The following is a 13573-nucleotide window of genomic DNA, read 5'->3' as shown; positions in this document are numbered from 1 at the left end:
ACAAAAAAAAACCAAACCCCAACAACAGTACTTTCTGCATTATAATTCCCTTCTCTGGTTCATCATCCAGCCTGGGAAGTAGAGTCATAGGATAGTTGGGGTTGGAAGGGACCTTCAAAGGTCATCTAGTCCAACCTCCCTAAGTACTCTTACTGCAGTCAAGGGAGTCATGAAGTAGTAAAGAAGAGGACATTTCTGCCAGTAAAGAAGAAAAAGAACATTAAACCATCATTTTAGAGAAGGATTTGTTAGGAAGGAAACCTTTGTACATTAACGTAGGTAATATGCAGTGCAGGTGGAACTAGCACACACCTGATACTTGATCATTTGGACGTGTCCCATACTTCTTTGATAGGATTACCTGTGAAGCACCATGGCTGAGGTGGTTGGAAGGGTGGATGGCATCACATCCTCAGACCCCTCTGAACTAGAGAATACTTTAGCAATAAAGTGTTTGACTGGTCTCAGTCTGTACAATTAAGCTCGTGTTTGGGGAAGGAAGAACAGTCATAGAAACATAGGATCAGCTAGGTTGGAAAAGACCTTGAAGAGAAGCACACCCTGAGTGTGACCACAGCATGAAGTGTTTGGAAAGCTGCATGCTCTGCAGCAATGCTGAATGCAGTTTTATGGTTGGGTGCTGAGCCTCGGATCACTCTTCACTGTAGATACAAGAAGAGCTTCCCCATGTGCCTCAGCAATGTGCTCTTGTGCTTGTTTTCACAGGTACTTGCTCACTCTCTCTGCCTCTTCCCTCACCACAAGCACAGCCATCAGCTTTGCATCAGCTTTGGGTGACACAGTTTAGTATGAGGTGTCCCTGCCCAAGGCAGGGGGGTTGGACCTAGATGATCTTAAGGTCCTTTCCAACCCTAACTATTCTATGATTCTATCATCAAGTCCAACCAGTGACAGGCTGGAGCTATGTGATGGCTGGAAATGAGCTGCCAACTCAGACACAAGCGCTAGATCTTGGTGCAGAGACATCAGGCAGTACCTGTGCTGTCAGCCAACCTCACTCCAGAGGCTGTACTCATTAAGCCAGAACTTACAAGCAAAGGCTTAAGCTAAGCTCTGTGGAACTGGAGCACTCTTGAGGGAGAGGTTTAAACCTTAGCGTAGAACCAGTCTCTCTTTCGTGCAGCCTGCAGCTCAGTTGGTGAGGACAGGAAATGTGTGGGTGAACTTGGGGTATTAGGAAGACAAACCCCAGGGAAATTTCAAATGGATGCTAATCATTAAAATTAGGAATTCTGTCTAGTTAGCACTCGCTGGAGATTTTTATCATGCACGATGACCTGTTTTCTGAGTGGACAGTGTGCCCATATATAATTAAGATATGGTGAAAGTTTATTGTATAAGTGTGCTGGAATTTTGGTTTGGCTTTGCAATAAAGGAATCCCACTGAGTCATGGTTACTAAATGGACTCATGGAGGATACAGGTCTCTTTTGCAGAGCTAACACAAATGTAAGGAACTGAAATTAATTTCTATCCTAGTCCAGGCAAAAGCAGCCACATTGTAAATAAGGCTGTGGCTTGGTGATATGAAGCTTTTGCTGTATTACTGGTTCCTACCTACCTGCTCCTTGTTCCTGAGCTTGCAACACAGCACACCAACCCTTAGCTGTGTCTGTAGCAATTTGTGTGGCTGGACTGTGAACCAGGTCAGCATGCTGAGCCATCTGAAAAAATAAACCAGGTGAAAATCTCTATAGACATATTTTATTTAAAATACATGACCATATTTAAAATAATGCATACATTTTTTAAGACAGATGGATGAGTTCCCTGATCTAGTTTGTAATTCAGAGGTTATGTGTGGATTATATTCTTCCCTACTAGTACAGAAGCAAGCAGTTAAAAGAGCAAAGTGGCTAAATATGAAGCTGATCCTGGTGAAGAAGGATCCCAAACCACAGCTGAACATTCAGCCTGAAAGCATAAATTGATTGCTCCACTGGATTGTGGTGCTAGAGTTAATGCATTGTGTAAATCTGAATGGCAGCTTATGCTGCTTCAGATGTAAACATATTGCCTGAAAAACATCCTGGTATTTAGAAGAGAAACAGTTTCTCTGTTAACACTCAAATTATAACTTTGGTTAACATTGTGCTGAGAATCTCACTCTGCTCAGCTGCTCACTGGCACCTCTTACAACCCCCACAATCTGGTCTTCACTCTATTGATTTTGAAACACCAAAGCTCTGCAGAACTTGAGGACTTCTTATCTTCTATTAGTTCTAAATTACTTGTGTAATTTTTGGTAACTGAGAAGACTCTATGAAAAAATACAGCAACCTCAATTTGAGCTTTTCTCTGCTCTAGCTGCTGATAATTCCCCATGTGTGATGGTGTAATTTGTACAGTCACCGCTGTGATGCTATGTGGAGAAAGATTATGGGTCACATACCTGTGCAATGCATGTGTCAGGATTAAAATGCCACTTTCTGACAAACAGAATGAGATATATCAATTAAACCTGCTTTCATGTTCACAGAATCATTGAGGGTTTTTTTTTCACATGAAAGAAAGCTTTTTTGGTGAAATCTGAAAAAGAAAATAGGAAATCAATGGGGAAAATAACAATAGCAAAATTGAATGGTTTAAACAAAAATCACATCCCACAAAGGTTTACAGGTTAGTTGAATCCCATTAATGTTGCATAAAGGTTGGTCACCATGTGTGTTTCTATTGTCCTCTTGTGGGAAGGTGCAAAGAATACACGAGCACACAGTATTAATTTGGGACTCAACTTTGATGTTTCATCACAAACAAACCTAAATTCCCAACCCACACACAAGAATGTAAACACAATTAAAAAACAAATCCCACAAACACGGAGAGAGAGTCATCCCAGGAATTCATGATTAAATGGCCTGGAATCTCCCTTTTGTGGAAAGCAGAGCAATGGACTTTCGCGTCCATGGAGGCACAGTGGATTATGGTAAATCCAAGGTCCTAAGCACATGGTTTGGATTCATCCTGCCAGGTTCTGCAGCACATTTGTTCTTTTTGCAGTATTTGGATATGCTTGCTGTAAATTATTGCTACATATGGGTTCAAGCTGTATATATATAGGAAGTAGTCAGAGTCCCAGTGTTTGACATTTATAAATGAAAACAGAATATTAAGAAATATCAGACAAGAATCTTGTGCATGTTATTAATAGCTTAGAATTATTTTATATTATCTTTCCCCGGTGTGTTTTATTAACAGTGGTCAGTTATTAATGGTGTTGGAGTACTTTATTTGGTGGATCTGTTGAATGTTTTCATTAGAAGTAAACACATTTATTTTCTGCTTATGGCAAAGCTTGTGTTGGCAGATATAAAGAGTGCATCTGGCTTTTCTTAGGAGGGGAATAACCCATCTGGCTTTTTGCACTGGAGCAGATATGATAAAATGAGGAAAAGAAATTAAGGTACATGAAGCAAATTGCTTCCCTGATTTGCTGTTTCAAATAGTATCAGTGGCTATTTCATAACTTTTAAGCGATGCTGTTGAAATGTTGCAGCTGCTTTGTAACCAAAACAGATTTCTTTTTATCACAGTGCTTCCGTTGCAGGATTTTAAATGTGGCTTCAGAAACACAACACCTACCAGGAAAGATATTGCAGCAAGAGATAAAATAACATTTCATCAGGCCAATTTTAGGTCCCACTGAATTTTCCATTATTATTTTACAGGGTTGAATTTGATCTTTGTGATGCTCAGCCCAAATGCCTTGACTCCCCTCCCACGTTAACTTTTTGAAGAAAGGAGATAAGGTACCATCAAATTTCTAGCAATCATCTTTATAAAGCAAGTCTGATGTTCAATTTACTTGATAGAACCTAATTGCAACACTGTTCTCTTAGTTAAGACTGATAACAGATAATAAGTAGACTTGATCCAATTCAGGAACATTATCTGTATAATTTTGTGCCTGGAAGGTACTGCTGCTCTCTGATACAGAGTTTTAACTAGATAATGTCTTTCTGCAGGATTTAGAATTCGACCTGTAGCCACTTTTGTTCTGTTAATTTTTGAAAAGCAAATGTTGACTTTCTGCTGTCTGTGTTTATGAACTGTGCTTCTTGGACACTTGGGTGAGAGGAAAACGCTGTGTATGTCAGGGGGTATTATCCTGTCCCTAACAGGAAACTCTTCCCCTTAATGTCCCAAGTGAGACTGCAACAGCTTACTATGGTCTTCCTGGAGAAGCAGGAGTCACAGGAAGTCTGCAGCACTACTCTCAGTGTACATAAACTCCCTGTCACAAGGGTTTAGTAGCAGCAGCAATGAGTATGTCTGGGTTATGGACTATAGAGCATAGTGTGCTATTTCTGGAGTACATTCAGGTTTTGTTCATTTTCAAGGTTACAGACAGAGCACTTTTATTTCTCCAGCATAAGTGTAAAATACTCAGTAGATACAAGCTTGGGGATTTTAACCAACTTTCATGTTGAATTGTTAGCTAGTGGGCACTCTTTGAAAAACTACAGGGCCAGTTGCCTTCCAGTCTTGGGATGTGCTCTGCCTGCTTCAGCAAGGTTGCTTCTAGGGCAGAGGCTCTTTGTATTCTGCTTGGCCGTACAATGTTCTTTGCTAGGAAGACATCTACATTTGGAAAATTAAACCAGCAATCATTTTTGTTTATGCCACCACAACATCTTTCAAGTATTTTCCAAGAGCAATGTCTTTCAAAGCATCTACATTTAGTTGTATTTCATCCAGCTATACACATGCAACCTACACCTAGATTGAAAAAAATACTGCATCAAGTCCTAGGTGGCAAACTAGCCATCATCAGTGGGACAATGTACTGTGATAGCTGAGCAAAGTATGTTAAAGAAGAAAACTGAAGATCATAAGCCTCATAAAGATCATAAAAACTGGCAGGTTACATTCATCAGTTCTCTACCAACAGCTTGCTGCAAGCCATTCAGCACAGCAGGGGTCAAAGCCATTGAAATACATATGGAGAAAATATCTCCATAGGGATTACTATGTTGTTGCCTGATCTGAACCCACTGGAATGGAAGATGAGACTCGGTGTCCATCTATGGTATAGATTAGAGCACCAACCTAAAAGACAGTGAAGAAGCATCTCAACATCAGGATGTTAGAGAGGCAGAATGTACTGAGACACCTTGGAATCTTTTCTCCCTGGAGCTTTTAGTTACTAAAATTGCCCTGGAATACCTTTGATATTTACAATAATCAATTTTTAATGAGAGCGATATACACCCAAAGGGGTTACAAAGAACAGCATGGGATGGCTGCAAGTCTCATCAAGATCTAACAACAGATCTGGACCCATACTAGTTAAACATACTTATTCTTCAAAACTCTCTTCAGGCAAACTGACATATTTCTAGTAAGATTGTTCAGTCTACACCAAGAAAAAGACATGTCCTGAGGAAAAAAAAGACCCATCCAAAATAATTGCTGTGTTCTGCAGCTGGAGCTGTGTTTCCAGTAAATAGCTAAATATAAACATTCCAAAGTGAACGGGTGGGAAGCCAAGACTGCCTTGCAGCAAAGATACCCATTAAATGGGATTACCTATTAACAAATTAATCCACAAGAAGTCGTTCTGCCACAGCACTGAGAAAGAGATCACGGAAATAAGCAATAGAGCTGCTTAAAATGTGACTATACCATTAAAGTGACTTCTCTGGAAATGCCATTGTGGCATCTGGTATGAGTTATTTCTCACATTCCTAGACCAAGCTTCTCCATATCCAAATCATGAGGTTACATTTGTTTAGCTGACAGTTAGGAACTCTGCAACCTACCCCAGGGGACCTGCAGCTCTTGTTGTTTCCTTCTGCATGTTGCAATGCCACTGGAGATGTGAGGACAGCTTACAGTCAGCACACCCCATTTCAGTACTTGCAGATTACTTCTTTAGGTAAACTCTAGAATAGAAATCTAAAGTGTCACAACAATAATACAGCTATGAACATAGAATAAATCTTTCCTGGAAATACTTTAATTTTAAATAGAATTCTGACTCAACTTGGAACTGTTAGCAGGCTGGTTTTTGGCAGACACAGGCATTCAGTCCTGCGTGTTTGTGTAGCATCTCTAGATGTTACACATATAACTCTGAAGAGTTGTCACCTTAAATTCTGGACCAGATGCCTCAGATTTTTGGAGAGTTTTAATGGACCAGTAAATGAGTTTCTTGACCATAGCTATGACTCTTTGCAGTAATTAAAGTCCTCTGTTGTGCTTCACCATTAAGCTGAATTCTGATACAGGAGATGGTGCTAAGTCTAGTTAAACAAAGGTACCTCCATTCAACACAGACCATTGCAATACTAATTCTCTTCCAGCCAATTCTCTTCCTGAACACTCAAGTCACATTGTCTATGAACCCCAACCTTTTTGTGTTTCTCTACACAAAAATATTTACCTGTATTTATAGGCTGGTCTTGTCAAACAATGTAAGCAGCCCTGAGAGACTGTTCTGACCAGTTTTAGCAGCCTGCCTTGAATTTAAGCTATGCATGACTTAGGAAGAAGGACCTTGTTAAACACATTCCAGTGGGGAGTTAACATAAGAGAACACATGTCTTCCACAGAACATTAGCAAAAGCATTACTAAGGGGGTTTAAACTGTAAAAAATTGGCTTAAGTTGCTAAGACTCTGGAGTGTGAACATAGTAAAGGAGTTGTGGGTAAGGCATGACTCCCTCCAGCTCAGGCATCCATACTTGCATGAGCTTCAGAATACTGAAAGAAGCAGAAATAATTTTACCAGGAAAGTGAAAGAATCTGACTTTGATATGAAGCTACTCCATGCCAGTGGATGATACCAGTCCTTCTCTTCTGAATTAGATTTGTTAGTGCATACAGACAGACAAAACTTGCTGCTTGTATTCAAGAAGTATCTTTAATAATATTTTTAATAAAACTCAGGAGACATCAGGTGAAATGGAACACAGGCCTATCATATAATATTCATTTAAGTACATATCTTGCACTCTAATTAAAATGGATCTTTTGGTCATAGCCATTTTAATATTTTCTTTTGGTTGAAATAGGAAGCCCTGCTCTGAATTTGGAAGAAATGCAGTAGCTGCACTGTTGGTCCTTCTCAGAAAAGATGTATTTAAGAACCACCTGCTCTGAGAATATAATCTCATATATACCCTAGTGTGTTTTCTGACATAAAGGAAATTGATATTAAATCTATTCAACTGTCATGACCAGAAATCAGCACTCACATCTAGAACTATTCTTTCTACTTTTTTTTCCCAGAAGATTCAATGGTCAGAGTAATGATCTTTGTATTAAAACCAAACCAATCAAACCATAAATGCTGCATCCCTGCTTGAGCGAGGGACTCTTCATCAGGGACTGTAGTGATAGGACAAGGGCTAATTTAAACAGGGGAGATTTAGGTTTGCAATAAGGAAGAAAACCTTCCCTGTGAGGGTGCTGAGGCACTGGCACAGGGTGCCCAGAGAAGCTGTGGCTGCCCCATCCCTGGCAGTGTTCAAGGCCAGGTTGGAGGGGGCTTTGAGCAACCTGCTCTAGTGGTAGGTGTCCCTGCCTGTGGCAGGGGGTTGGAACAGGATGATCTTATGGTCCTTTCCAACTCAAACCCCATTCTATGTAAATTATTTATCTGTACATTAGGGTTTAGCTAGTTAAGAAGAATTTCTTCAACTGTAGGACTGAAATATATCTCAAAACATGAATTACCAGAAACAGTATTTTGAGCTGGCTGCTCCACCTCATGGATGCAGCAGTCCCCTCCTGTGGTTGAAGATGCTTTTCTCTTGCAGCTTGCATGGCATCTTTTGATTTCTGGTCTAACCACATTCTTCATCTTCCATGGCAGTTCCCCTCTGCTGAGTCCACTTGCAAGCTCACCTTCTTTACTCATAACACTCAGCCTTTCTTAATTTCTTTTTACCTAATCATCAAAAAGCAGTTTGCAGATATTAATTTGCAGATTTGCCTCCTGGTAGTCTCCCACTTTACAACTCACAGTACAGATTTAGAAACTGAGGCATGCAGAAGTTTAGTCACTACAGCACTACAAAGCAAGTCTGTGTTTAATAGAACTCAAGGGGCTGCTCTTATTTTTACTTACATCAGCTTGTACATTTCTTTATACTTCTGATAATTGTGAAACATGGTCCAGCAGCTGGCTTGTTTTCTACAAAAAAGACAACTTCCCAAATCCTTTCATTTGATGCTGGGGAGAGGAAGGCTTCTGTGTGGAAGTTTTTGAAGGGTTTGCCAGATAAGGCCCCAAGTCAAACTGAGGCATGCTATATTTATCTCTGATATGACTCTAAGTTGCAGTAGTGATGTTACAGTAGCAGTTAATTTGGTGCTTAGGGCTCAAAATGGGGTAAAAAGCAACTTGGTATTCAGTAATTTTGTATTATTAAGTACTGGTTATGACATTTCAGTTCTTAAAAGGCTACCTCTTAAATACATCATAAGGAAACTCCTTTTTTCTAGGAGTTATTGGTATCTAGATGTTGCTTCTATGTAACTTCGAATAAAGCAATCCAAAGCAGAAACAAAGGTGGGGAGGAGGAATCCAAGTAGTACTGTGGTTTAAATAAGGTAATAATAAGATCAAAAAAGGGACAGCTGTATTAATTATGCTTATTGGTGCATGCACAAACCAAAATGCTGGTACTAACATACTTCCCTGCTCTTCTTTCCAGTGCTACTACTTTCCAGTTCTGCTACTCTTAAATTAGATTTTGCCAGTTGTTCAATACAGCAGTACCTCTGCAACAGGTGTGTTCTCTGCCTAAAACAACATTGCAAATCAGTCTGGGCAGTAAGTTAAGGCGCAGGTTAGATACCTGTCCTTATATGACACCAAGCTAAATTAGAAGAGCCTGTGAGCTCTTACAATGTGCAGTCAGACTACAACAAATTAAGATGAGGTTACTCTAAATATGGCACCTGAAGTCCAAGGTCATCTTAAAGACATAGAATATGTGATAGTTGAAACATAAACTTCTCCTATTGCTCTCTGCTCTCAAGCTGCCTTTATAACAAAAAAAATTGCAGAGCTTAATTTCCCTTTTCCCTGTGGAATGGCTGCCTTTTGGAGTTGTTATTTGCTGAATATCCTGCCTACTCCTAGCTCTTCATCCACCCATGTGGTAGAAGGTAGGGTCTTGGGGAGAATGAGCCCTGCTCAAACCCAGGTTTTGTAGTGGTGTCACTGCTTCAGCAAAGAGATTTGTGGGGTTTTTTTTGTATCAGTTAAGGCATGAAGAGGTTAAACATGCTTTTGCTCTGCTATTTTCCAATCCTGTATTGGTATGAGTATGTACATACTGATTATATTAATTACATTTAGAGTTGTATTCCCTTAGGTATAACATTTTAGCTGCAAAGGTGTGACAAATACATTTATGATAGTTTCATCCATCTAGCTGTTTTCGTAATAGTTCTGACCTTCTGCTTCTCAGCTTTTGGAAGCTACCTATAAATCATTGTCTTCAGCAACAGTCTCAAAGTTTGATTTATGTTCTATTTCTTGCTACATTGCTCACAGCTGCTCCTATGAAGTCTTTAGTGAGAGGTGAGTGGTAAGCAGCTAGGGACATTTTTTCATTCACTTTGGTACTTTGCTTACTCCTGAAGGTCCCCTACTGTCCTCCAGCCCTCAAGAGCATTGCAGTGCACCCCAGCGCTGGGATGTTCAAAGTATGAGTACCCTCTGCTGGCATGTCTCTGTAAGTAGGCTCTGTCCTCTAACTCTCCAGTGTGGCTGTATCAATGCACAGCACATGACCCACGTACACTTATCCCCAGATATTAATTTTGGGAATTCATTTCAGTAACAAAATTTTGTCTTTATTTAAAGTATTCGCGATTAAAATCTATTTTCTTTCTTCATTTCTCCTCATTAGATATTTATAAAGTATTTTATTGCATTAGTTGAAAGTCTGGTGGTGCCTTACTACATTAGAAAAGATGCCATTCAAAATACCTGCAGAACACTGTTAGGGGTAGGTATTCCATCAGAGGCAGTTTTGTACTTTAGAAATTTACATAAGTTTTACTATTCTAAATATGCATTTTTTTTCCCACCACAGTGTGACACACACAGGTCATTGTAAGTAATTTCTTTCCCTGATTGGTCTTTAGATCCTTGACATAAATATTTTCCCCAACAATCAGCATTTAGACTAAACATGTTATCACTTGGTTATAAGTGCTGATACACTTGATGCATGTTACATACGATGCTGACAGTCTGCAGGAATCACAGATCAGTGGTGGGAGCCTTGAGGAGGAATCTGGCAACAGAAATAGAAGGGGCTGTGTCATCATTGTCTTATTTTCTACCAAGGAAGTAAATAGCAAAAAAGAAAGGTTCTTCTGATGAAAAGACGGGAAGAAAAACTTCTCATGGGCTGGAGGTACTATTTGGCTGGTGGACCCAGGCCCTGTTCAGCCACTCTTAGCTGGAATTCAGAAGGGAAACCATGGGATCTGAGCCCTTTGGTGACTCTTGAATACAATGGCAAGATAGCATGGCTGGAAGCAAGGAGTAGCTGCGAGTCAAGTTTAGAAATCCCCTGCAGGGCAAGGGAGGAAGCAGAGATGGTGCTGGCTGCAGTTTGCCCCGTATCTGGTTCTGACCATTCCCTCTCATAAACAGTTCACTACATCTTTATGAAAGAAAAACCCAGGTTCCCTCGGGCCCTAATTGTCCTGCTGTATTTAACTCCTCCTGTCTATGCATCTCTGGCATATAGGAACCAACTGCCCCCTTCTGGGGCCTCTCACAGATGTTTTGTAGGCTGCTTTATAACTGGACAGCTGTTGTAAGTTCATAGAAACCCACATAAAACCATGACAGTTGCTTTTAAAGCTACTTTAGTGACAATTGCCTAAAGCAAAGTCTGGTACCCCTGGTTTCTGTAAAACATCACACACATCTAGAACAATAAAGCTATCACTGAGCAAGCAACACAGCAGAGATTCTGAAATAACACTTTGGGCTGTACACAAAAGAGTAAATGAATGTATTTATTTTCTGTGTTTCAAATAGTCCTTTAGAGTTCTGAAACAAAAAGAAGGGAGTGCCTGGTAGGTGCTGGTAGGTCCTTTGCAACTCATTCCATAGCTTCACCACTGCAACCACCAGCTGGGTCACAACTGAACTGAAGAGAAAGACAACAGCTTGATTTCTTTTCCTGTCCTTGACACCTAGAGAATCTCTGGTAACTAACATGGCCCTCCTTAGATGTGGCACCTTATGAAACAGCTCTTCTTGAGTACAGCACCCTCCAGAGGGACTTCCCTCATGTCTGTGCTTCTGCTGTGTAGTATTTGCTATGAACATGAAACCATTGCTTTGCAGTTTATACTACAGCCCAAAATTGCGTTGTATTCCCAATTCTGATGATAATAACCATTTGAAAAAGCTTTGACATCTACCTCTCTGGAGAAACGAGATCTCCTTTCTTTTCCTGATAGCTCTGTCAAACTGAAAAGTAGCTGTGAAATACCTGGTGGTTTACAAATCAGACCGAGGAATGAGAGTTTGCAAGTCTGAAGCTGTGTGACTACTGCAGATAAAGTCTGTTAAATTAAGATATTTGGATTTTTGTTTCTCTTTCTTGAAAGGAACCTGTACTATTGGTTTGCTTTGCCTTGCTGTTTTGATTCATACTTACAGCCGTGAGGCATAGCTAGCCTCAGCCCCTTTCTTCTTTCAGGAGCGATCTTAGATTAAAACTCTTAGTCATTGAAGTTGCAGCGTTTTGACTTTAAGATCATTGGACTTCTTTACTAGGGTCTTCTGATTTGAAAGATTTGTTTTCAAGAGGTTTTATCTGTCTTTAATTGTACTTTGTAAACTGAGTGGTCAGATCCAGCTGAGATCAAAAGGTTGCCATCAGATTAAGGGAGGGAGGTAAATAACTATTCTGAGACCCCCTCAGAATTCAGAGACACAGACAAAGCTGTGTCATTAGCAAAGCAGACAGTTGGTAGGATTTCTCTTCTCCAGCCCTAGCTATGGCCCCTTTCACACTTGCATGTGGTTATCAAACAGGGGCCTTGTAACACATTATGATGCTAATATCTGACCCAGTATCCTGCTGTCATTTATGTTGGACAATTACAGACTACATGGAGTATGTTCATGTGAAGTACAGAAAATAGACATGGGAAATGTCTGTTAAGATATTGGTCCAGTAATGCCTTTTTTAGTGGTTTGTCAGGAGAGGGTAGGAAGAAAATTTGGTGCATCTTGGCTTGACACTTTCTAAAACCTCCTTTCATCTCCCTCTTCCTTCCCATCCTCCCAAAGACAGCCCTCACTTCAAAGTGCCTGACTGCAAAGATTTGCAAACTTGAAATACAATTCCATGATTTTCCCATTTCCATCTCCTAAAATCTCGTCCAGATCACCTAAACTGTTTCCTCAGCATCTGCAGCCACCCTTAAAGTAAATGAAGACTGCAGCTGCTCAGCACATGTAAAGCTTTGGATCAACCCGCTCTTTTCTGTTCCTGTGCACAATGCAGTGTCAACACTACATCAATATTTATCATTCATTTCCAGCTATCAAAAGGCAGTCCCAGTATTTGCCCAACTTTTTAAATTGATTGGAAACCTTTCAGTGCTATGTATTAAATAGCTTATTTTGCTGCTGTTAATTGAAATATGTATAACTGCTCTGGATATTGTCCAAGAGCCTCTCATGATCCCCTTTATATTCAACTGAGGCTTCAGCTGGGAGACAGAAAACGTGTGTGTCTGGGAGAGGGTGGGGTGGAATATTCATGCCATTGAAAAGACTCATGTTGTTACTTAACAGCTACATTAACCTCATGTCACAAGTCATGACCTTGTTCTGACCCTGGCTAGAAAAGCAGCACAGCTTCGAAGTACAAAACATGAAAGTGGGAGAAGTAAGTAGCAGAGGAGGAGAAAAGATCAGCTCTTCATGGAAGAGGCTTCCAAACCCATTCAGACAAAATGCCAGACAATAGCAGCACAGGGGCTGTGCATAGGCCATCTCCACCCAGCCACTCACTCACTGGTGAAGCATTTTCATGGTGAGCTTTTCATAGCCAGCTGCAGACTGACATGACCTTTAAACCGTGAGGTTCCTTTTAATGCAAGGCACCCTGATAGTGCAAAGGGAAGGAGCCTGAGCGCATACAGACTGGAGCCTTTAGATCTCTTGTTTCTGTCCTTCTTTGCCTTCCAGTAGAGCCCTGTTTGCACAAGTGCTGCATTCAGAGATGAGCCTGGCAGCTCATCCCACCTGAATTTCTGAAGGGAAAATCACAAACCAAAGATCCTTTCTCCTTGGCTTTTTTTTGAGTCATTTTGGTGGCAGTGATGGGATTTACAAACCCCCCTCTGCAATGTCAATATTGGGAAATGAGCAAAGTGACCCCGATTTTAAGTAAGAAGGCAGGAAGTGGGATTTGATTGGAGAGCAGAGCAAGGGAGGGAGGGCAACAGGAGTTTGTTTTGCACAGCAAGAACTGTGGCAAAAGTTGTGTGGGACCTGTACACAGGTATTTGCAAGGCAGGCTGGTGAAGGGCTCTGGGGTGAAATACCAACT

The 13573-nt window shown here is 40.6% G+C and overlaps 1 long non-coding RNA gene across 1 annotated transcript in view; it reads left to right on the top strand.

The window, feature by feature from the left end:
- The first annotated feature begins 3681 nt into the window (after positions 1 to 3681).
- LOC133265359 (uncharacterized) overlaps positions 3682 to 13573 on the top strand; it is a 45241-nt gene continuing 35349 nt past the window's right edge. Inside the window, exons 1-2 of the long non-coding RNA XR_009741936.1 lie at positions 3682 to 3769; positions 8684 to 8759. This is a non-coding gene — a long non-coding RNA (uncharacterized LOC133265359). The remainder of the gene's footprint in view (positions 3770 to 8683; positions 8760 to 13573) is intronic.

Source organism: Pezoporus flaviventris, unplaced genomic scaffold (assembly GCF_033815535.1).
Source record: "Pezoporus flaviventris isolate CSIRO_AGI_PZ_B2104156 unplaced genomic scaffold, CSIRO_AGI_Pfla_v1 ptg000005l, whole genome shotgun sequence".
NCBI classification, from domain to species: Eukaryota; Metazoa; Chordata; class Aves; order Psittaciformes; family Psittacidae; genus Pezoporus; species Pezoporus flaviventris.
Note: the sequence above shows the minus strand (reverse complement) of the source record. Positions and strands in the feature narration are given on the sequence as shown.